The sequence below is a fragment of the Mirounga angustirostris genome, unplaced genomic scaffold (assembly GCF_029215605.1).
Source record: "Mirounga angustirostris isolate CCGP_5_RB_7025 unplaced genomic scaffold, mMirAng1.0.hap1 SCAF_4, whole genome shotgun sequence".
Classification (NCBI taxonomy): domain Eukaryota; kingdom Metazoa; phylum Chordata; class Mammalia; order Carnivora; family Phocidae; genus Mirounga; species Mirounga angustirostris.
Genome location: NW_026991712.1, coordinates 103,928,363 through 103,951,712, shown reverse-complemented (window position 1 = coordinate 103,951,712; position 23,350 = coordinate 103,928,363). Strand labels below are relative to the sequence as shown.

The window sequence follows — 23,350 nt, the reverse complement described above, 5'->3', positions numbered from 1 at the left end:
ACAAACTTGATGACAATCTGGCAAGGAAGAAACTTTAGACAAATTTTAAGATCCATAATCTCTTTTCACAAGGTAGTAAAGTTTTAAGCTAATAATCAAAGGGAAAAATTATACTATATTTGGAAACTTATAAGCATATTTAAAAAAACTCATGTGTCAATGGAAAAATTAATAACAAATAGGCTACATATAAAAATTTCATCACAGAAATGAGAGATGGTACAAATTAACACATTATGAATGAGAGTGGGCACTTAACTACAAATGGTATGAGAATTGAAAAGATTGGGGTGACTTGATGGCTCAGTTGGTTAACCATCTGCCTATGGCTCAGGTCAATGTGGGATTGAGTCCACATCCATCTCTACATTCAGCAGGGATGTCCCTCTCCCCTCCCCACTTTGTGCTCTCTCTCTCTCTCTCTCAAATATATAAATATATTTATTTTTTAAGATTTTATTTATTTGACAGAGAGAGAGACAGCGAGAGAGGGAACACAAGCAGGGGGAGTGGGAGAGGAAGAAGCAGGCTTTCCGCCGATCAGGGAGGCTGATGTGTGGCTCCATCCCAGGACCCTGGGAGCATGACCTGAGCCAAAGGTAGACCCTTAATGACTGAGCCACTCAGGCGCCCCTCAAATATATAAATATCTTTTTAAAAATAAGCAAAAATTTTAAAAAATTGAAACGATTATAAAATTATGTAAATTAAAAACATTTTAAAAATTTGAAACGTTCATTTCTAGAAAATGTCCAAAAAGAAAAAGAAACAACTAGCAGTTCTTTGATCAGTGCATACATTGAATCTATAGTGAACAGGCTCACAAAGAAATGAGACCTTAAGAGTTGTACCCTACCAAACATAAAAGGAAGACACAAGTGTAATCTTTCATAAGCAATGCCAGGCAGGCTGTATTGTTTTCTATCCCTGTCTTGGCAAGTTACTTAACTGATTATGGATCACTATTGTCATTTATAAAATGGAAATAATAATGCAACCCACCTCATAAAGTGACCGTAAAGATTGAGTTAGTGCATATAAAGTGCTTTCATAAGAGTCTGGCACATATTAAGCACTTTGTAAGGGTTTATCATCATCATCATCATTATTATTATAGAAAAATCTTAATACCAACAAATGACAAGAACAGTATGGAAAAAGAAAAATCATAAACTAATCTCATCAAAAAAACGTAGACGCAAAACTCTAAAAATATAGTAAAAGCCTGTCATAACACCATTAAAACAGTCTGAAAATTCAGCTTTGTAAAATCAGAGGTTACATTATTACAAGGAAAAAACCAGGGTGTTCCTGCTGGGAGTTCCTGAAATCTGACTATTCAATCTATGTCTGTCCAGGTCCTGCCTGTAGTTTAATGCCGCCTGGTGAAAGTTGTCCACTCTGGCCTAAATACCAATGGGAATGATTCTGGGTTCTGTGACTATGTGGCAGAGATTTCCAGGACAGCAACAGGCCCAAGTATTGTCTTGGACCAATATACCCAAACAGCCAATTAGCCCGAAGATTCTTTTTTTTTTTTTTTTACCAGAAGATTCTTGAATGGTGACTTCATACCACATACAAAAATCAATTCCAGGGAAGTTAATGACCTTAAAAAGGCAAAATTATAAAACTTTTCAAAGATAATAAAAGAGACTATCTTCATGATCTCAGGGTAAGGAAGGATTTCTTAAATGAGGTAAAAGCACTAGCGTTAAAGCAAAATGTTGATAAAGTAGATGACAGTAAATTTAAGAACATCTGCTCGACAAAAGAGATTTAGAAAGGAAAGTATGATGAATAGAAAAGATTTACAACATACATAATTAATAAAGAACTAGTCTCCAGAATATATAGGGACTTTTTATGATAAGAAAAAGTCAATGACCTAAAAATAAAGTAAAGAGATATAAGAAAGTGATAATACTTATTTTCTTTGGAAGGTTTTTTCCTTTCACATTCGGTCTCCTTTTTCTTTTTCTTTCTCTCTCCCTCATGTACACACACACATGCACCTGAATCATTTTTTTCCTTATTATTTCATGAAAATAGAAATCAGAAAGGCATTGTTAAAATACAGATGCTCAGTTGTTGGCTAGTCTTCTCACTCACAAGTAAATGACTTACCCGCACATTAGCATTATCGTTTGCACTAATTAAATCAATTTACAATTCCCCAGCTAGCGGTAAAGGATTTTTAGAACAAATTTGCTTAAAAACCAAATACATAAATGTAAAAATCCATGGATGTCAACCTGTACCTTCTTTTTTCAACTCATTTCAAAATATGCTCTAAATAAACATCAAGGTTTAGGAAACACAATATAATAGGGAAGCCAATGCATGAAGTACCATGAAATAATATTTTCTCTTTCTTTGTGAACTTATAAAAAGTATCCCTCCACTGCCTCATGACAGATCTATAACCCCCATGCTAAAAAACTGGAATAAATACTATCTTAGGTTAATGGCACCCCTTAAGGGCATTGCTATTGTGTAATTAAATAGTGCACTCCTTTACCCATCACCTCTCAACACCTCAGTATGTACAAACTATCCATTTGGGGTTCAGGATACCCAATATCAACAATAAACTTAACCACAGATATATTGGACTCAAAACTGACTGTTTGTGGAATTGGAATTCATTAGGGTGCTCTAAATCATATCTTACAGGGTCTGGAGAATTCAGGCAGAAATCTTCAAACCTCCAATTAACTGTCTTTTCCTTATAAAATCTACCTGGTCTTCCCAGTCACAAGTAGATGCTCCATGCTCAGTGTTGTTATATGATCTTGTACATCACTGCATTAGAACTCAACTCACAGAACTCTCTTTATTCATTAAAATGTGTCCATGGAAATGAAATCTTTGAAGGCAAGAAACATGGGGTGCCTGTCTGGCTCAGTCATAGAGTATTTGATACTTGATCTCAGGGTCAGGAGTTCAAGCCTCACCTTGGATGAAGAGCCTACTTAAAACAACAACAACAACAACAACAACAAAACATGGGCCTGAAGGCAAGAACCATATAGTCTTTTTTTTAACATATCTTAGATTTTAACATGTTGCATGTCATAAATTAGATGAACAATAAATATACATTGAATCAAATCTGAGTTAGTTGTACTCTTTCCTAACCCTTGCCATGTATACCTTTTTCATGTTTGGATTTTTAGTTAAGAAAAATTAGTTAGCATTAATTAAGTGATTATAATATGTTAGGCTGAGTGTGTTAAACTTTTCAAATACAGTATCTCACTTAATCCTTACAGGAACCGTTCTTGTCAGTAGTAAGTTAAATTAGAAATAGCAATATGGAGGGGCACCTGGGTGGCTCAGTCGTTAAGCGTCTGCCTTCGGCTCAGGTCATGATCCCAGGGTCCTGGGATCGAGTCCCACATCGGGCCTCCTGCTCGGCGGGAAGCCTGCTTCTCCCTCTCCCACTCCCCCTGCTTGTGTTCCCTCTCTTGCTGTGTCTCTCTCTGTCAAATAAAATTAAAAAAAAATAAATAAATAGCAATATGGGAAAATCTTTTAGGTATACATACTTTAAGTTCTAATTAAATTATGCCATACTACATACAATTCACTAATAATAAATACATCATGCTAACCTACAGTTCTATTCAAGTGTTACAATAAATATTTGCAGATAATAGTCAATACTCATGTATGCTTATTTTAAAGATCTAGTTAGGTAGAAATAGTTGTGGACTTCCTAGGAGTAAGTGAAATAAGATCATAGCTTCATTCGCTTGCTTCTTTACCATACATAATACTAGTTCTCTCTGTCAATCAATCAATCAATCAATTTATGTATTTAAAACACTGGCTATTATCCAGTGTCTTTTTATTTTAACAACTTGAATTTCTATACATATTCCTGAACATTTAAAAATTTTAATCAGGTATATAATTTTTTATTTTAATATTTAAATAAATTGCTGTTTCAAAGCACTAAATAGACATCAAACATTCCACTCTAAAAGTAGAAATTTTCTATTAGTTGGCAATAACAAATTCATCCAGCAGGATATCAAATTCTGGGGGGGTTATATTTGGTTTTAAACTTGGCAAAATAAGTTTCCCCTCCTAGTTAGTATGTGTGTAGTATTAGTACCTTCATTGCAATGACCAACTTCATTGTAACTTTATCCATAATTTATTACAAAAGACCGCCTATATTTAGAATGTTGTAGGACCATAGGTCCAGTCTGCACCTTTTTAATGACACCAAAAGTAAACAAATGGCCCAATTCATCTATTATGTTGGTCCACTGACATATAAAATCAAAATTGATTTGTCTTATACCCTTGACGCTTTAAAAAGATATTACATTAATGAATGCTTCATTTGTCTACTTCTTAGTTTCAGCAAACAGCATTAATAAAATATGGACAAGAAGATTTGGTTTCCTAAATTTATCCTAAACTTAGGAAGTAATCAATTTCTAATAGTTAATATTAATTTTATGCTGGTGATATAGATGCAATTCCATGAAAGCATAAACCTAGACATAGTAATTTCTAAGAAATTAAAATTTTAAATGAACCATATTTTAAATATATAAAACTCATGGAAAATTCAGGCTTTACATAGTTATCCTTATAAAGCTGAGGTCTAAACGTGTACTGAAAACATTCATTGTTAAGTTGTTTCCAATAAAGAAACCAGGAGAATAAGAATGATCAAGAAATAAAATATATAACAAAAGTATAAAAAAAGAAGATAAGGTTTTCATTTTTGCTATGACAGATTTTAATTGTATGTGTGGTTTTATTGGATGACAATACCTAGTCAACCTTTAAAAATATTCATAATTTAATGTCCCTTTTTCTTGAAGTCTTCATCCTTGTGTTTTAACTCAAATTTAATAATAATTTTAAAGGATTAAGTATAAATTAGTTATTCTTATGCACTGCAATTATATTAATTTACCCAATACATAGCTCACAATATCATGGTGGATAGTAACAAATAGTCAAATATGCAATCTCCATCTAATATCCATTGTTGTTAAACCGCTATTGGTATTAAGAAAATCAACTATCACTCTGTGATAGATGAGTTAATGATGGTTATTTTGTCTTTTGGAAAGATATTCAATGTTGGTAAAACATGGCAATTAAACACACATTCTGACTTTAAAACAAGAGAGGACACAAGAAACAATGTTTTGTACATTGGACAATACAGGAATGAGGAATAACTATTTAAACAAACTCAACAAAGCCAAAAACTAAGTGTCTGCCTATAAGGATGGGGTTGAGGAAAGGGCTGGAGCACAGTCTTGAAAGCAGAATTTCAGGTCTAATTGAATGTAAGGGGATGACAGGCAGAAAATCTGTAAAAAAAAAAAAATAGAACTCTCAATCAGCTACCCCACTCAGTATAACTGAGTACCCCTCCCCATACACACACATACACACACACACACAAAATTGTGGATAAGCTCCCACCTCCTAAAAAACCTCTCAGAGTAATGAGATTGAACAAGTGATAATTTAAACTTGAGAGAATAGGCACTGATGAGGGCTGGTGGCCTCTACTAAAACCAGGAGGAGTTAGTGAAAATCTACCATTGGACAGTGAGTCCCCAACATCCTTTTTCTATATAGCCCCCACTGCCACACTAGGACATTAAAAATTCTTTTTTGGGGAAATTGACCCAAGAGAAATATTTTCAAATACTGACATAAAGTCTTTCTCAACGAAAGATATAGGTCCCTGCTCAATCATTTTACAGCAAAGCTCACCACTCAATAAGCTCTTCTCTGAACACACACACACACACCATTTTCAATAAGCTTATTAGTGCCCTACCTGTAAATATGGACAGGTAGTGTCTAATATGACAGAGACTAAAACTGTAAGAAAATAAAGGAACTTAGGAAATAACAACAATGAAGGGAAGAATAAAGCTTAAGTACAACTAAAATTTAATATCCACAAAAAATAATAGAAGCTGTAGTATCCATGGATTAAGAAAAATGTTTTTTTAGAAAAGGAGAATTTGGAGGAAAACATACTTTTAGAGACTAAAAATTTCATTATGAATGGGCTCACACAATTTTGGGGACTGGCAAGTCCAAAATCTGTAGGACAAGCTGGCAAGCTGAAAATTCAGTTAGAAGTTGATGTTGCAGTCTTGAATCCTAATTCTATAGGGCAGCAGGTTGGAAACTCAGGGAGGGTTTCTATGTTGCAGTCTTGAGGAGAATTCCTTCCTCATAGGAGAAACTCAGTCTTTGCTCTTAAGACCTTCAAGTGATTGGATGAGAGTATTAGGGAAGGTAATTTGCTTTACTCAAAGTCTATTGATTTAAATGTTAACCGCATCTAAAAAACAATTCACAATAACATCTAGACTTATGTTTGACCAAACAACTGGGTACCACAGCCTACCTCAGTTGGTACATAAAATTAACCATCACACCTACCTAGATTAACCAGTCAAAAATATCAAGACTCGTGAGCTTGTAACAAGAACATGTTCAGACCAGGCAAAATCTCAAAAATTTATCACCCATGTATTCTTTCTTGGAAGAGATGCACAACTGACAAAGAAAATAAAGAAAGATAAAGCCATGGTACTGTTAAGAGAGAGGGAGAGAAAGAGAGACAGAACAGGCCCCAAATGGAGTCACTTGTGCTAAGTTGCATGTCAGCTAACCAGGACTTAATACCTAACCGAATTGCAATTTCAACCTCTCCTGGGAATGTAATTTTAAATCAGTAAATCTGGAATTTCCTGGTCAGTACTAATGAGTTAATCTGCCTGATAGACTTCTTCCGTTCCCCCAAGAAAAATGAGGTAATCCATTATCTCCTTCTCCACTTCTGCCTATAAAAGCCTCCCATTTTGTTCAGCTCTTTGGAGCTCCTTTCTATTTGCTAAATGGGATGCTGCCCAATTCATGAATCACTGAATAAAGCCAATGTGATCTTTAAATTTACTCAGTTGAATTTTGTTTTTTAACAGTACCAAAACAAAACAAAACAAATCCCAAACTGTGAAAGAACCAAAAGCTGATGGTGAAGGAAAAATTCCAGGATAATAATAGAAGCCTAGGTATCACCCAATCTAATTGGAACAAGAAGACAGAGAGGTACAAGAAGGATACCTTCACCAGTCCCTCTCCAAAAGCGGATCAAATAGAATACCTGATGTTTCAGTTATGGGGGAGGGGGAAAATTCACACTTAAGTTAGAAAGCTTTTCATGGATTTTTTATGGGTATACAGAAAATCAAGATCTAACACAAAAGCTGCAATTATCAAAACAAAAGTGCTTAAGAAAAGATATGTGAATGTATTATATGGATTAATTGTAGTAGGTTTAACTCTCCCTCAAAATGTATCCATAATATCGGCATTTCTCAAAATCCCAACTGCATCCTGGTCCAAGCCATTTTCATCTCTTGCATGGATTCTTACAATAACATCCTAACTAGTCTCCCTGCTTTCAAACAATGCTTCCTACAATCTGTTAACAGAACAGCTAGAACAGTCCCAATTAACACATAAATCAGAACATATCAATCCAAGGGCGCCTGGGTGGTTCACATGGTTAAGCATCTGCCTTCGGCTCAAGTCATGATCTCCAGGTCCTGGGATCGAGTTCCATGTCGGGCTCCCAGCTCGGCGGGGAGTCGGCTTCTCCCTCTGCCTGCTGCTCCCCATGCTATGCTCTCTGTCTCTCTCTCTCTCTGAAGTGAATAAATAAAATCTTAAAAAAAAAAAAAGAATTAAAAAAAAGAACATATCAATCCATATCTCAAAATCCTCCCAGGCTTTCCACTTCTCTCAAAGTAAATGCCAAAACCCCCATAATGGTCTACAGAGCCCAACACAATGTGGCCCTCTTGCTGAAACTCTAAACTCAACTTCTTGCTACCTCCTCTCACTCTTCTTGTCCCACAACACTGTTTTTATTGAACACCCAGTCACACTTCCACCTCAGAGCCTTTGCCCTGACTATTCCCTTGTTCAGGAGTGTCTACCCCTTAGCTCTCTGGATGGCCCACTCCTCACCTCCTGAAAGTATTTGCTACATGTCATCTTCTCAAAGTCTATCTGCCTATCTCCATTTAAAATTGCAAGGCATTCTCAACAACCAATTCCTATTAACTGGCTCTATTTTTTTCCTTTAGTACTTGCCTTCTGCAAATTTACCATATAATTTATTCATTTATCATGTTTATTTTTTTCTGTCTTCTCTAAAACACGGCCTCAATAAAAGCACAGATTTTTGTCTGTTCTGTTAAAGATGTACCTTTAGTATCTAGAAAATTTTATGGAACATTATAAGCATACAATAACTATTCACTGAGTGAAAGAGTGAATGATATGTACACAGGAATACTCATATCAATCCTGAATACTGACTTAACTAAAATTTACTTATCTCCAAAATATATCTTTGAGAGAATAGGAGGGAAAATACAAAGTGGAGGTAGGTAATGTAAGAAAGCTAAATCCCTATATTCTTTGTTAGAAAACAGATAACATCGGTGATACTGATTTATAATAAAAATATATACTTGGTCTTCATCCTTGTTCCTGGCACAGAATTCCTAAAACTCTTGGAATTTCCTAATTGATGAGAGCCATAAAAAGTGTCTTTTCTTACTTAAACAAGCCTCTTTAAACCACAGCTGAGTTTTTGCTAAAGCGGTGATTTTTGGAAAGCCTCTAGATAACCCAAGGACAGGGGTTGGTTACCAGGGGAACCAACCAAAATTAGAATGGTGGAACTTTTAGCCCCACTGCCACCATTAGAGACTGGGGATGAGTGAGGGCTGGAGGTTGAATCAGTCACCAGTAGCCAATGATTTAATCAATCGTGCCTATGTAATGAAGCCTCCATAAAAATCCTAAAGGACTGGCTCCAGAGAGCTTCTGGGTTGGTGAACCGGTGGAAGCACACCTAGAGAGGCCATGAACCTCTGCATCCCTTTCCATATACCTTGCCTTTTACATCCATTCCGTCTGGCTGTTCCTGAGTTCTATCCTTTAATGATAAACATAATCTAAAGTAAAATGTTCTACTGAGGGGTGCCTGGGTGGCTCAGTTGGTTAAGCATCTGCCTTCGGCTCAGGTCATGATCTCAGGGTCCTGGGATCGAGCCCTGTGTGGGGCTCTCTGCTCAGTGGGGAGCCTGCTTCTTCCTCTCCCTCTGCTACTTCCACAGCTTGTGCTTTCCCTCGCTCTCTCCCCCTCTCTGTCAATTAAATAAATAAAATCTTTAAAAAAAAATGTTCTCCTGAGTTCTGTCAGCTGCGCTAGCAAATTAATCGAACCTGAGAAGGGTACATGGGAATCTCTGATCTACAGCTAGTCAGAGGCTCAGGTGAAAACCTGGATTTGTGATTGGCATCTGGAGTGGGGGAGGGGGTGGACAGTCTTGTAGAACTAAACCCTTAGCCTATGGGATCTAATACCATCTCCAGGTAGATGATCTCAGAATTAAGTAAATGAGTAAAATGCAGGACATCCAGCTGGTATCATAGAACTGCTTGATACATGGAAAACCCACACATCTAGTGACAGAAGTGAAGTAGTATTCAGAGAGTATTATATGTCATGTAAATGAAAACAATAGAGTTTTTCTTTACAACATCTAAAACCAATAATTTAATTTTTAAAGCAAGTTAAACATCTTATTTTGCCATGGGCAAATAAATATCAAAAGAAATAGCTAAAGGAGTTTAAAATAGTTATCTCAAATAGTGGAGGTGGGGAATATAGAGGGAATGAGAGAACAATTAATTTTCATTAGACACTCTATAAAACAATTGCACCTTTTTCATTGAAATATCTTTACTTCATTATAAATTTTTACAATAAAAAGATACCTCAACAATACAATAAATAAACTTTAAATGTAGTGGATCTAGGAGATTAATTTTCTTACATCACACCATGCAAATCATAAAAGTTCTAACAAGTAAAGGTCTTTCCTCCAATGCATTTCAATATGTGACTTAAGAGTAATAACCAAAATTGGAAATACTGTTGTAGAATGATAAAAAAAAAAGTGCAAATTTTAATCAGTTCCCCTTTTTAAGGGTCTTATTGTAGCATGTCATGTTATAAGGAGCCCCAGAGAAAGAAGGTTAAGTTCTAATACTATCTCTAACTGGGTGAACTTTGACAAAATCTTGAGCTTTTTTTTTTTTAAGTGAGGAATATATTTTTTACTCAATTTATTTAAACTAAAAACAAAATAGTTCACGCATTCCTCCGATTCCCCACCCCTGCCTCTGGCAAGCATCAATCTGTTCTCTGTATCTATAAGCTTGCTTGTGTATACTCATACACATGAGTATGGTTTTTTTATTGTTTTGTTTGTTTGTTTGTTTGTAGATTCCACCTATAAGAGAAATCATATGGTATTTGGCTTTCTTTGTCTGACTTATTTCACTAAGCATACTAATAAACTTGAGGTTTCTTACTCATAAATTGGGGATGACATTTTGTGTTATCTAACTCAGAACGTTATTATGAAACCCAAAGGGTAAGATACCTAAAAGCAATTTGATAAATTCAATGTACTACAAATTTATGAATTATTATTTGGCAACGACTTATCTAAAGTTAGTTTACATGGCACATGTGATAGTGGCTTTATTTTCCTTCTACCCCCCCATTAAGGTTTTATTGCCCTACAAATAGTATCATCAAGTCTATCTGGCCTTTCATATATTTTGTTTTCAATCTTACTCAGTTTATTCTTATAGCCAGTGGCTCCCAAACTTGACCACACACCACCATCATCTGGAGAGTTCATTCAAACTCGGATTGCCTAGTAATATTCCATGGTATATAGATACCACAACTTCTTTTTCCATTCATCCATCAATGGACATGGGTTAATGTAACACTGTATGTCAACTATACTTCAATAAAAACAACAACAACAAAACTCAGATTACCCATCCTCAATGTCTCTGAATCAGTACTTCTGGGTAAAGTCTGAGAACAATTGAATATTTCATGCTGTATGCATCAATTTGTTTTAAAAATCTGAAATTTCACATATGATTCTGAGGTAACATGATTATAAAACAATCTCAAATTTTAGACATGAAAGATACCTTGGGAATCATCATAACTAGAATTTCTTAACCTGGGTTTCAAAATGTGGGTCAAATACTTGAACTCACAGAAAGTACATTAAAATTGTGTATGTAACTACATTTGTGCATTTTCTTAGAGAGAGAGTGCAAAGCTTCACTGGATTCTTAAAGGGTCTCTCTATGACTCCAGAAGAGTAAGAATCACTGATAGTTCAACCCACTCATATTCTTCCTAGTGTCACTTTGATTCAGAAGAGTAGCTTGAGCACAATTACATAGATATTCTTATAAAACTGGGACTGAAGCTCAGGTCTCTTAACTCTAAAGCCTTTTTGTTTTAAGTATTTTTCAACTTAGGTTTCCTACGTTTTTTGAGTGTTAGGCATAATTTCAGCCAATCATATAACATAACATTGAACATGTGTTAATTTAAAGAATTTGATAAAAATATTAAAATATCGTATCTCAATGGCCTTTATCTAACAATCTTTATTTTCCATTAGTTTCCTTTCAGCCTTTTTCTTATTTCCAAGTTGCCTGGAGTCTTTTCTATAGAATGCAGACAATTTTTTTTCCCCTGATAAACAGTTATGAACACACTCTTCAGTGATTTTAACCACTAGAGGAAAAATATAATTGAGAACACCTTCATGCTGTTTAAAATCACCCCAAAAGAGAATGCTAGTTGGGATATGATTAGGCCTAAATAAAAAGAGAAACTTAAAAAAAAAACCCTAAATCCTAGCTGATGCTCTTCTATAAACACTGTATAAACAGCCAATTCTTCTAATTTCTCTAGGTTTTCTCACATGTGAATTAAAAAGTTCATACCATTAGGTGATTACTAATATCCCTTTACTTTCAAATTCTGTAATTCAAGACATCAACATAGCATTCCCCTAGTTTCTTGTTCTTTTGCCCTGTTTTCTACTTTTGCCTAGGTATTTTCTAAGTTTGCCCTGCCTCATTCCATGCCTTCCAAAATTAAAATAAGACAGTCTAACAGTGTGATTTATGATGGGCACTTTGGACCATGCAGTGTAAGTGTCAACCACTGGAAGAACTGGAGACTGAAGATATTAGCCTGACCTCCAAGAGGAGCTAGAAACTAAAAGACAGCCATATAGACAGTATGTAACTGAGCCCCAATAAAAACCCTGGATGTCAAAAGACTCAGGTGAACTTCCCTGGTTGATATCACTCTGCATATTTTCACACACTGTGGCCAGGAGGAGTTAAGGTCATTCATGACTCCATAGAGAGAGGGAAGCTCTGCATTTAGACCCCTTCCAAATTTTGTCCTATGCATCTCTTCCTTTGGCTGATTTTCTATATCTTTTCTTTGCAATAAATGCAACCTTGAATAAGACAGGTTTCAGTGAGTTCTTTGAGTCTTTTCAGCAAACTATCAAAACATTCCATTTGATATCAGAAGTCAAATTTCACTCAGATTCTGCCATTTGGTTAATTCTGGATACTGTGACAGTATATTGCTCTGCTCTATATCCTTGTTAAATTAATTTATTACTGAATAAAAAGAAATGAGAAAAGATGATATTTTAGTCTTTTTTCTTTCTTTTTAATTTTTTTTACTGTTATGTTAATCACCATACATTACATCATTAGTTTTTTTTATTCTTATGTTAATCCCCATACATTACATCATTAGTTTTTGACGTAGTGTTCCATGATTCATTGTTTGTGCACAACACCCAGTGCTCCATGCAGAACATTCCCTCTTTAATACCCATCACCAGGCTAACCCATCCCCCACCCAGAACCCTCAGTTTGTTTCTCAGAGTCCATAGTCTCTCATGGTTCATCTCCCCCTCCAATTTCCCCCCTTCATTCTTCCCTTCCTGCTATCTTCTTCTTTTTTTTTTTTTTCTTATCATATATTGCATTATTTGTTTCAGAGGTACAGGGCGGCTGGGTGATAGACACTGGGGAGGGTATGTGCTATGGTGAGCGCTGTGATATTTTAGTCTATCAGAATTAAAAAGCAGGTATTACTAAAATATTGTGTCTTATGTTATTAAAAATTTCCTTCCATATTACTTATTTCTGTAAATCTGGATAAGACATTGTGTGGACTTCATGATTAACAATCAATCAGATGAGGGGTTTTCTTTCTTTTTTGAAATTAGTTAATTGGTTTCAAAGTTGCTTTTAATATGATACAAGTGAAAACAAATGTGGAAAACGAATATTACCACTCACCAACCCATCTATAATTGTGACTTTTTAAGAACATTGGTTTGCTTTTATATACAGAAGTATGAGTAAAAAACTTTGAAAAAGATGTGCTCTAATAGATAAATCATAATGATTCTACATTCCTAATTACTGTATCAATAATACATTCTAATTTATGAATTAAAAACAAATATCAGTTACTCTACAATGCTAAGTAAATAATCTGTGCCTCCATAAACACTGTGATAAACTTAACAGTTGACCTTTCCAGGTTGGAATTCTTAACAGGACATGGAATATTGTGTGTTTTTAGTTCAGACCAACAGGCTGCAGTATAAACTTTTATGAATAAGAACATTTGAAGTTCTTCTCACAGAATGGAAAGAAAACTGTGAGTGTTGACTCTGGCAGCCAATAGCATACATTTAACCACTGATCTTTCTGTGAAGAGACGGACAAAATCACAACTAAACATACTGTATAATCAAAACCAACCCAAAGTTCTTCAGAGCTCCTTTATTTGGAACTCTTCGCCAAGAGGATCATTTTCTACAGACTGTCTAGGTTTCAAGCTGCATAATTGTTCTCTCCACAAATGACACTCTATACTTCTTTAAAATCAGAAACTATAAGAAAAACAACATAAATTTAATGTCTCAGAAAAGATTAAGTGAAAAAAGCAACCATTTAACTATTATCTATTGCTATGCAAAAAGATAATAGCTTTTACTTTACCAAACGACTCAGGCAGGTAAGAGCACATTGTGAGATCTCATCACTGGGTAATTGATGTATACCACAAGAACCCACACATCAATCACAGAACTGCAGAAATCCTTAGAATCATATATTGTCAGAGGCTAAGGTTCAACTAAAAATCAAGTTCATCTCAAGTTTTCAACAAAATATATCCTATGAAGATCTAATAAACAAACAAAAGATGTCCTCAAATGGCTCTGAATGTTAAAAAATGGAAATGGTTGGAGACATTATCGTCAACTGGCTGAAGCAGGCGCCTGATTTACTCCAAGGCTAGGTCAGATAAGGTGATGCTTCCTTTGAGGAGCGGTGTTACTATGCACCCTACTGCTGTCATTTAAACAATCTTCAGTCAGTGACTTTCCCTGGAGTATGCTACGGAGGGTTCAAAAGGGGATTCAGGCTTCGTGTGGTCCCCTCCCACGGATTCAGTTGTTTGTGTAAAATAATTGCCTTGCCAAAGACCTCCCTCCCCAAGATTCTGATTTCCATTTATGAACCGGTTATTCAATTTTTTTCAAGAATAAAATATTCATAATATTAGGAAAATATTTTTAATCAAAGCAATATATAGTTCAACTAAAAATAAGCATTTAAAATTATACCTATTACCAGGCAATACAACCATTAATTAGAAATAATGATGTCTTATCTCACTACTATAAAAATATTCTAAAAAGTAGAATATTAAAGAGTTATTAGAAAAATAATTGTGGAGGCATAAAAATGTTGAATGAATAAATTAATTCAAAACTTAATCTCCACATGTGTAAGTAATTCATGGTTGTATCATAAATAGGAATCAGACATTATTATTTGAAAATTCATGTACTTCAGGCTAGATGAAAGCTAGAGGAAGCATAGAAATAGGAGCACATGTCTTAGTCTACAGCTCATCATTCTCAAAGAACATAGATGTTGATAAAAAGAGTTTGAACACTTTTATCTTTAAATATCATGCTGTAATCATCTAAATAATTTAATCAAAAATGTATCACCTATAAAATAGTTTTAAGTGTATTGTAATTTTGCAGCTGTGTTTAATAATTCACTCTCATACCTCTAGACTTTACAGGAGAAATAACAAGGTAATATTAACAGATAAAATAGAGAGGATAATTTAACTATCAGAATTGAATATATAAATACTACAAAAAGATAGTTTTACCAAGAATGGAGCAGTTCCACCAAATTAGCCCCTTACTTAATTAGTAGACTCATTTTCAGCCCCTTCTTAATGAAACATGATTTAACTAAACAAACATTTACTTGTTCTATTAGGACTCCAAAAAAAGTAAAAATCATCAACTTTGTTCTCGGTAAGTTTTCAGTGCAGTTATGAAAACCAGCATATACTGAAGAACTATGGAATAACTCCAATTATGATAATTATAAATATACAGAACAGGAGTCACAATATTTAACAATGCTTTAGCATATCATTGACCTCAGAATAAAGTGAACATTGCATCCCTAGAACATAGCAGAATATCTCACAAGGACAGTGAAATGCGTTAGGGAATATTGTTGTCTATTTGTTCATTTATTTATTCATTTATTCAACAATACATTTATAGAGCATATATTTTGAGCCAGATATTCTTCCAAGAACTGAATATACAGCAGTAAATAAAAAACAAAAAAAAATTTACACTCATGGAAATTACATTCCAGAGAAGATATAAGTTTTCTCTCTTTTCTTATATCTAAGTCTTCAACATCTCCCTCTAACACCTCTCCTCTGAATTTGGCAAATAGCCCAGTCAGGACTCATCAGAGTATATTTCTAGCAACAAAAGTTGGCTTTGCATTAAGCAGATGACTCAAGTAAAAAATAAGAATTCTTCTCTGGAATTTACATTTCTTCTCAACTTAAGTTTCTGTCAATTCAACTTGAGAAATTCTGACTTATACAAGTGTACCATAAATTATCATTAAATGGATAAATTCATTATTCTAAGACAATTTAAGGTAATGATAAATCACTATATTTTGTAGCTTAGAGAAAGTTATAGAAAGAATAAGTCATAAACAAACCTTAAAAAATGTAAAATTTAATTTGGTAAATGAGTCATTTCCCATGGAAGAAACAACAGAACTCTATTAATCAAAAAATTGTTACATAGGACTTACTCCTCAAGGTAAGTAGGCAATGAGGGACTAATTACAATTTTTAGGAAACTCAAAGAAAGAGTAAGTTGTGAAGGACTATAGATGAGCTTTCATGATCCAAGTTGTTTTCAGTAACTCTTGGGTGAAGCTAAAAAGTATTGTGTCCTGTTTCATACACCACTCTCTTTTTTAATTTGGAAATTAAAATTGTAAACTCCACAAGGATATAAACCTAAGTCACATAAACTGCTCAGAATTATTTCTTTTTCATAGCTGTCATTAGGAAGCAAATTACTACAAATAAGATGTTCTCAGAGGCTATCAAGTGATTTTTTTTAAAACATCATATTTACCAACAGTACTGATAAAGATGAAAATTGTAGGCCTTAGTTAACCTACATAATAGGCTAAATCTTTCACAGTCAAGGTAATTCAAATTCATGCTAAGCTCTTTATATATATATTGTCTTACATAACTTTTAAAAATCATTATTTTTAATGCTATAGATATTATTATCTTCAGTAAAAGTATCATATACCATGTATCTTGTGTCTGTTCATCGGGAGTCCAAGTAGACATAAGAAAGGCATATAAGTCACTATGCTCCCTTGCTAGAACCATTATTTATAGATGTTTTATCTATAACAGAGATACACTGGGCATGTTTTTTGGTGAATTATTCAATGCCTGAGGATTAAAATCAACATTCAGCCAGAGTCAATGTTTCAAGTCAAAAATCATCAACATAGAATGAACTTATAGAATATAAGAATAAACCTGAAATTAAATCAAGTAATTTATTTTTTATTAGAAATTTATTATTAAAATACAATAGCCAAATTTTAAAAGTTTGATATCATTGTGCAACAACAGACTGCTCCTGTGGTCATTCTCTTGGACATTTGCCACACTAAATAGAAACTCACTTTAGCTGAGGTCAGTTAGGAGGGAGGCAAGATCTTTTTGGGTTGGCTCCACCAAAAAGTATGTGTTTGAATATTAGCTATAGAAATGATGACAACATTACCAAGCCATTAAGTTTTTCTTCCTCTCTAACTGATTAATGTAAAGAATTATACACTCTTTTAGTCCTAGAAATGAAGATTTTGGTTAATGATGATGAAGCAGTTTCAGGATTCAATCACACAAACTAAAGTTTTATATAATAGCTTGAAGAAATAGCTTTTTCAGTATTTTTAGATGCAGACTTAAAACTGATTTTTCAAAACTTGTAGTTACTAACACTAATATTTTTTCAGGCACTTTCTTGTAAGAAAGTGTCTGGGGCCGATTTTATGTTCTTCTAATTCATCTTCAAGATAATAAAGAATTCCCAAGTAGGATATTTGTTTTAAAAGGCCTATGGCCAAGGCAGAATTAAATAATTAACAATTAAATATGTCTTAAAAATTATTTTATTAGTGGAAACAGTGGATGTACCAAATAATTCTAGAAAAAATAGAATTTTAAATGAATAGTTCTGGAGAACATCAACATGGTAAAAATCCTTTTCACTCTGGGTATTATCATTGATGCACAGGAATAGGGCCACAGTTCTATCAGATGACCACTCAGAGTGGCCAGCAGATATCAGAGCAAACTGGAGAAAATTAATATTGCTAGTCCAGATTCTCCATCTAGGAATTTAGAATTTCGAATTGAGAGGTAGAAAGACAGAATTTGTTGAGATGGGTCATGTTAAATTCCTGGTTCTAAATGGAAGTTCCAGCATTTCTGCCGCTAAGGTTTTTGGAGCTGTCCTGGTTTGAATCCTTCCCAAGAGCTGAGGGCTCTTGAGTCAGGGGTCATTCTTTTGAAATTTAGTCCTAAAACATTTAAGGTTTATTTAATTCTGTTTTGTTTCCAAGTTACACCCCCTACATTTTGTACAACTTTCCTTGGACCACTTCCTATTGCTGGTGCTCCCCCCATAACTCCTGTTCAGGTGACTTTGGCAAGGGATGGCCCTTGGCTCACTCAGGGATCACATCCTGACACCAGCTTGAGTGGCCCAGGATGGAGCACCTGCAAGTTTTAGCTTCACTGTTCTCAAGGTGGATTAATTAGCCCAAGAAATATTATATTGATTTTTCTGGATATGCCACAAAAGGATCCATGACAGAAATAAGCCTGTGAAATAGAGAAATATTTACAAGCCAACAACTACATGAAATCTAAGTGTTAGGTTGTCATCCAAGAACTGTGTAAATCTTTGCTCAATATCTCAGGGAAATTTCTTTTGTATTATCAAATTCAATATTGTAAATATTCACTCTTTCAAAATTAACACATAAATTAATATAATCCCAATAAAAAGACCAACATGTATTTCACTGTTCTAGTTCTGTTTTATGTTTTTTTAAAAAACTTAAAATAAATCTAAATTTAGTTTAGAAAAATCAACATGTAAAATACCCAAAAAACATAATTTGAATGTGTGATGATGGAAAACTCTTCCAGTAACAAGTATATTATAAAACTACAGTAATTAAAACAATGCAGTTTAAGCACTGGTACAGATAAATAAATTAATGGAGTAGAATAGGTTGTAGAGAATAGGACCTTAATGCATATGGTGATTTAATATATGATGAAGTTGGCCAGTGTAAGTCAATTTAGGATTACAAGTGAAAGAAACAAAACTCAAACTGATTTAAGTACAAGGGGAACTTAATTGACTAATAGCAAAATTTATAACTGGGTCAATGGAAATTAGGGATTCTTCTTTCTTTCTGTGAAAGTCCCTAGTGATTGTCACAGTGCCTGGCACGGAGAAGACAAGCAATTAATATTTGTTGACTGAATGCACAAATTAAGAAGCCTGGGATTCAATGTCAAGTATTTGGATGGGTTATGCAGTGGTAGATGAAGTACAAATTTGATTCTCCGTCTCAATTATGAAGCTAGAAGTAAAATTGTGTCCAAAAATGTTGATGCCTCAGAGGAAATACAAAACTGGGACCAGAGAAGAGAAAATACTAGAAAAGCCCTGGGTCAAGAATTTGGGGGTTGGGGATGAGTGGGAGAAACAAATCTAAAGATGCATAGGTTCAAAATTAGCTTATGAAGTGGCAGGATCAATGAACAATTTGGAGAGAAAATCACATCTATAAAAGCAAATAAAAAATACTTACAAAAATAACTTTTTTAAAAAAATCAAATTCATGCTACCCAATAAGGAGATAGCTCATGTTCTTAACAGGAGAATTTTTTTTGACAAGTTCCATATTCCAGACAACTTGCTAAGAAATCAACAACAACCCACTCAGATGGCAATGTTATAATCCCCATTTTATGTGTGAGAAACTAAAATTCAGAGAGATAAGCAAGTTGACCAAGATTATAGTTAATGTGGTACAGCTGAGATCCAGGCCCTAGCTCTCTGACACCAGAGCCCACACACAAACTTTGCACTGAACCTAACATGTGTGAATATATTTGAAATGAGAACTAAACACACTAGAAAAATAAACTTATTTTAACTTATATGTTACTTGTATATGTATTTGTGTGCATCTCACACCACAGCATAGGGTTTATAAACTTACATATTCTATTACTGTTTTAAGTCAAATTTAGTCTGCTTTGTGCTTCCACCCACCTGGTTGGTAAAAAATTCAATGTCAGTCCTTCTGGGGTCTCCTCAATAGCTCCATGTGATCACATAAAATTTCTAGATTTCTGTGGTGACAGAAAACCAGGGAAATTACCCAATCCATAATTCCATGAATGTTACCATCTTTACTATTGCTCTTTTGGCTGCATTGTTGCTAGTTCAGAATTCTGAAAACTACCATCTATCTGGTGGACCCTGAGGCTTCAAACTGACAGGGTTGGCTCTTAAACTCCTGTCCATTCATCTCAGGCTCAGCCTTGACAATTTTTTCTACTCCCTTAAGGTTTTAGCATTCGTACGTGCAAGCTCAGTCCTCATGAAATGTCCAACATCCCTACCAACAAAGCAAAGCAAAAAAAAAACCCTTATGTTTCTTTGAAATCTTAGACCACTCTGAAATGTTCTTCATGTCTGTAGTTGAGCAGTAGCTTTTATAGTCTTGACTCAGGTTCAGGGTACTCTTCAGAATCTTTAATTCTGTATGATAGCCCAGGCTACCCAAAAATGGTGGAAAAAGGGGTTGTTCAGATACCGAGGTATTCGGTTTTCAAGGGGCCTGTGGAAGCACACCCACCAGGGCTTAATAGAAGACAAAGCAACATTGAGTCTTTAGTTGCATATTAAGTCCCCATGTGTCCTCGCAGGCAGAGTATGAATTTGGGTTACTAAAATTATCTCTCATATCTGATTCTCTTCTGGAATGAACCACAACTTCCTCTTCTTCCTTCCCTGCTCCAACGAACTTTTAAAAGTTGAAAATAGTTCTAAGGAGTTCAATTTCCACCAGGTGGAGCTCACAGTGGACAGTTTACTCAGAGCATCCTCTCCCTGTGCCTGGTCATGCTGGGCCTGAGCCACACTTTCTGGATCTATGCCTCCTCTGGCCAAGGCCAAGTCTCCAAAGTGTCTGGTCTTGGAATCAATGTTGAAACCTTTAACCAGCCCTCTGGTTGGCACTTAAAAAGCTGATCATGTTCTAAACTTGTTCTAAGCTTGTTCTAAAGTACTCAGACATTCAGCCACAGAACTGAACACTTGAAATTCAAATGGCCTCCAGCTCTGAGATTCTAATCCCATTTTATCATTGTAGTGTTCTATGACTTCAGATAATTTCCATTCCTCTAGCAATGAATTCTTTTCAAATATCGTCTCAACCAACCCAGTTTTATCCCCTTCAAAAATCAAAAACAAAAAAACAAAAAAACTCAGTTTGGGACTAATTTTATAATTTTCTTCGTGGGAGAATACTGTTCCCTACTTCCAGTCAAAACATTTCAGCCTATGTATAAATGGTAAGTTTAGGGGATATATGGAAATTTCAGCAGAATATGACAGAGGTCTACAATTCATTTCATCTGAGCTTCAGCAGAAATACAGGTTTTGCTGTGATCCATTACACAAATTTACATGTATTTATAGGTATATAAAAATACAGATAATAAAAATAAAATAATACAGACTCTTACTATATGTGATGAAACCAAAGATTTCCATTTTATTCTGTTGTACTTAATTTAATGTTTTAAAAATGCTTTTTTTGTGATTCTCCGATTTGATTTCATGATTCACCTACGGGTCTCAAAAGGCAATCTGAAAAACACTCCTCTAGGACCGTGGGGACATTGGCTGCTGTGTGTTCATCTCTCAGATGGAAATGGTAAGTTATTTTTGAAATTCATAGCCTGAGATAGGGGACTTAAATTTCTTCTTCTATATTCTTTATTTCTCAGTAGTCTCTTGGGAGTCACAAAGAAATTCATTGGAAAAAAGCTATTTCTCCCTTTATTGAACATTCTGCCAATTACTTTATATCTGTTCACAGTTCTTAAAATTAGCTCCCTTCACACTTAATCTCTTATCAGTTCACTGGTATTCACCAGATCCACAGAGCTCTTTGAGTGCCCACTATGCATTAATTCTCCAACATGGTTATAACCATTATCTCAAAATTAACTACCCCCAATTCTAAGTATTACAATTCATCTTCCTTATAAATATATGTTGCACAAAGCTTTGTAATAATCCCCAATTTATTCCATATATAACTGGCATTAATTTTACTTATTCAAGGCTAAGAAATTTCATAATGACTCATCCTTCTAAATCAAATATCCTCCAAGGCTCTACATAACTCGCTGGCCATAAATTTAATTCAGTCAATATTGGGATTCCTTCCCATAAAACATAAAATAAATTCTTAGTTTACATGATATCTGAAAAATAGTCCATCATTATTTCCACCTTACTATTGCTCCTTTAGTTTCACACTGCTGTAATTGAGCAGTGATGCTGACTGCCCCTCAGGCAGTGGTACTCTCGAGTTTAACCAAACTCAGAGGTTCACGTCACCCTAATTCACTCTACTGACCTCCACCCTAATTCACTCCACCGACCTTCACTGATGGCAGCACACATCAATCTTCAGTCTCATCCCCAGTGTGGAATAATATTATGCCATCTGGACAGGGTTTCTGTAACATGCAGAAATGCCAAAGCCCCTTTGATAAATCCCAGGTAACTTCATACTCTTGGACTAGCCATATCTTCTGTTCCCACTGAAAACTCACTTTTATTGCCTACTTTCCTGGAATAATTCAGCCTAAAAAAATATGTTGTGCATTTCCCTCTCAAACATGTTACTGTGCAACTTGGATTTTTAAAAACAATGAGGATTTCTGACTTTTAGGGAATAGAGTGAATATGGAAAGGAAAGATGCTTTATTCTTTCATTGTAAGTATCCACAACAGCAAAGAAACCTAAAATAGCAAGTGTGAGTGTGTGAGTGTGTGTGTATATGTGCACGCACACATGCACATGTGGGCACACATGCACACATATGTGTGATAGGGAGAGAGATAGGGAGATGGTGAGAAAAGAGGTTCTTTTTACAAATTCATTTTATGCACTTAAGTTTATGTTCTTTTAAATTCTAGAGAAAGTCTAATAAGACAGCATAAAAAAAGGTACATAAACTCTTTAAACACTTCCCCTTGATTCACTAGAACAAATATGAGATTAAAGATTATTTATTACCTTAATTGTTAAAATTGAATGTCCCATTGAATAAATACAAGATTGAAAACAATAAAATAGAGCATATAAATTAATACCGGGAGAATTATAAAATTATACTTTTTATTATTCCCAGAAAAGAAAGACAGCTTGTATTGTTTGAAGAAGCATAGCATTTGGGATTTAACCAACTCTGCATCTGTGAGACTTCAAAAATGGACCTAGTCTAGATTGATTAGGACAACCTTAACCATAAAAGGCAATCAGTCCTGTGTTCTTAGCATGGCCGGGATAATCACACATATCCTAGGCAATCAAAAGAATTAATAAAAAAATATGGAAACAGATAAAAAGAAGGATTTTTATCCTTTCTTGACTAGAAAGAAATATCACTGATAACATCATATATAATAGAGAAGATACCAGATAATCAATGTCAGGGATGATCATTGATTTCCTTCTCATGCATGGCACAGAAATACAGTTGTTCTAGTTTGATTAACTCCAATACTATTCTTATTACCATGTGTGTAATAGTGACGGGAATAACATATAATGATTATGTAGT

At 34.6% G+C, this 23,350-nt stretch overlaps 1 long non-coding RNA gene across 6 annotated transcripts in view; it reads right to left on the bottom strand.

Moving 5' to 3' along the window:
• Window positions 1–23,350, bottom strand: part of LOC129046446 (uncharacterized) — a 231,958-nt gene that overhangs the window by 106,202 nt on the left and 102,406 nt on the right. For 3 of the 6 annotated variants that reach the window (XR_008507754.2, XR_010410811.1, XR_010410810.1), the window contains exon 4: window positions 3,330–3,485. The exons of the other annotated variants lie outside the window; for them this stretch is intronic. This is a non-coding gene — a long non-coding RNA (uncharacterized LOC129046446). The remainder of the gene's footprint in view (window positions 1–3,329; window positions 3,486–23,350) is intronic. 6 annotated transcript variants of the gene reach the window in all.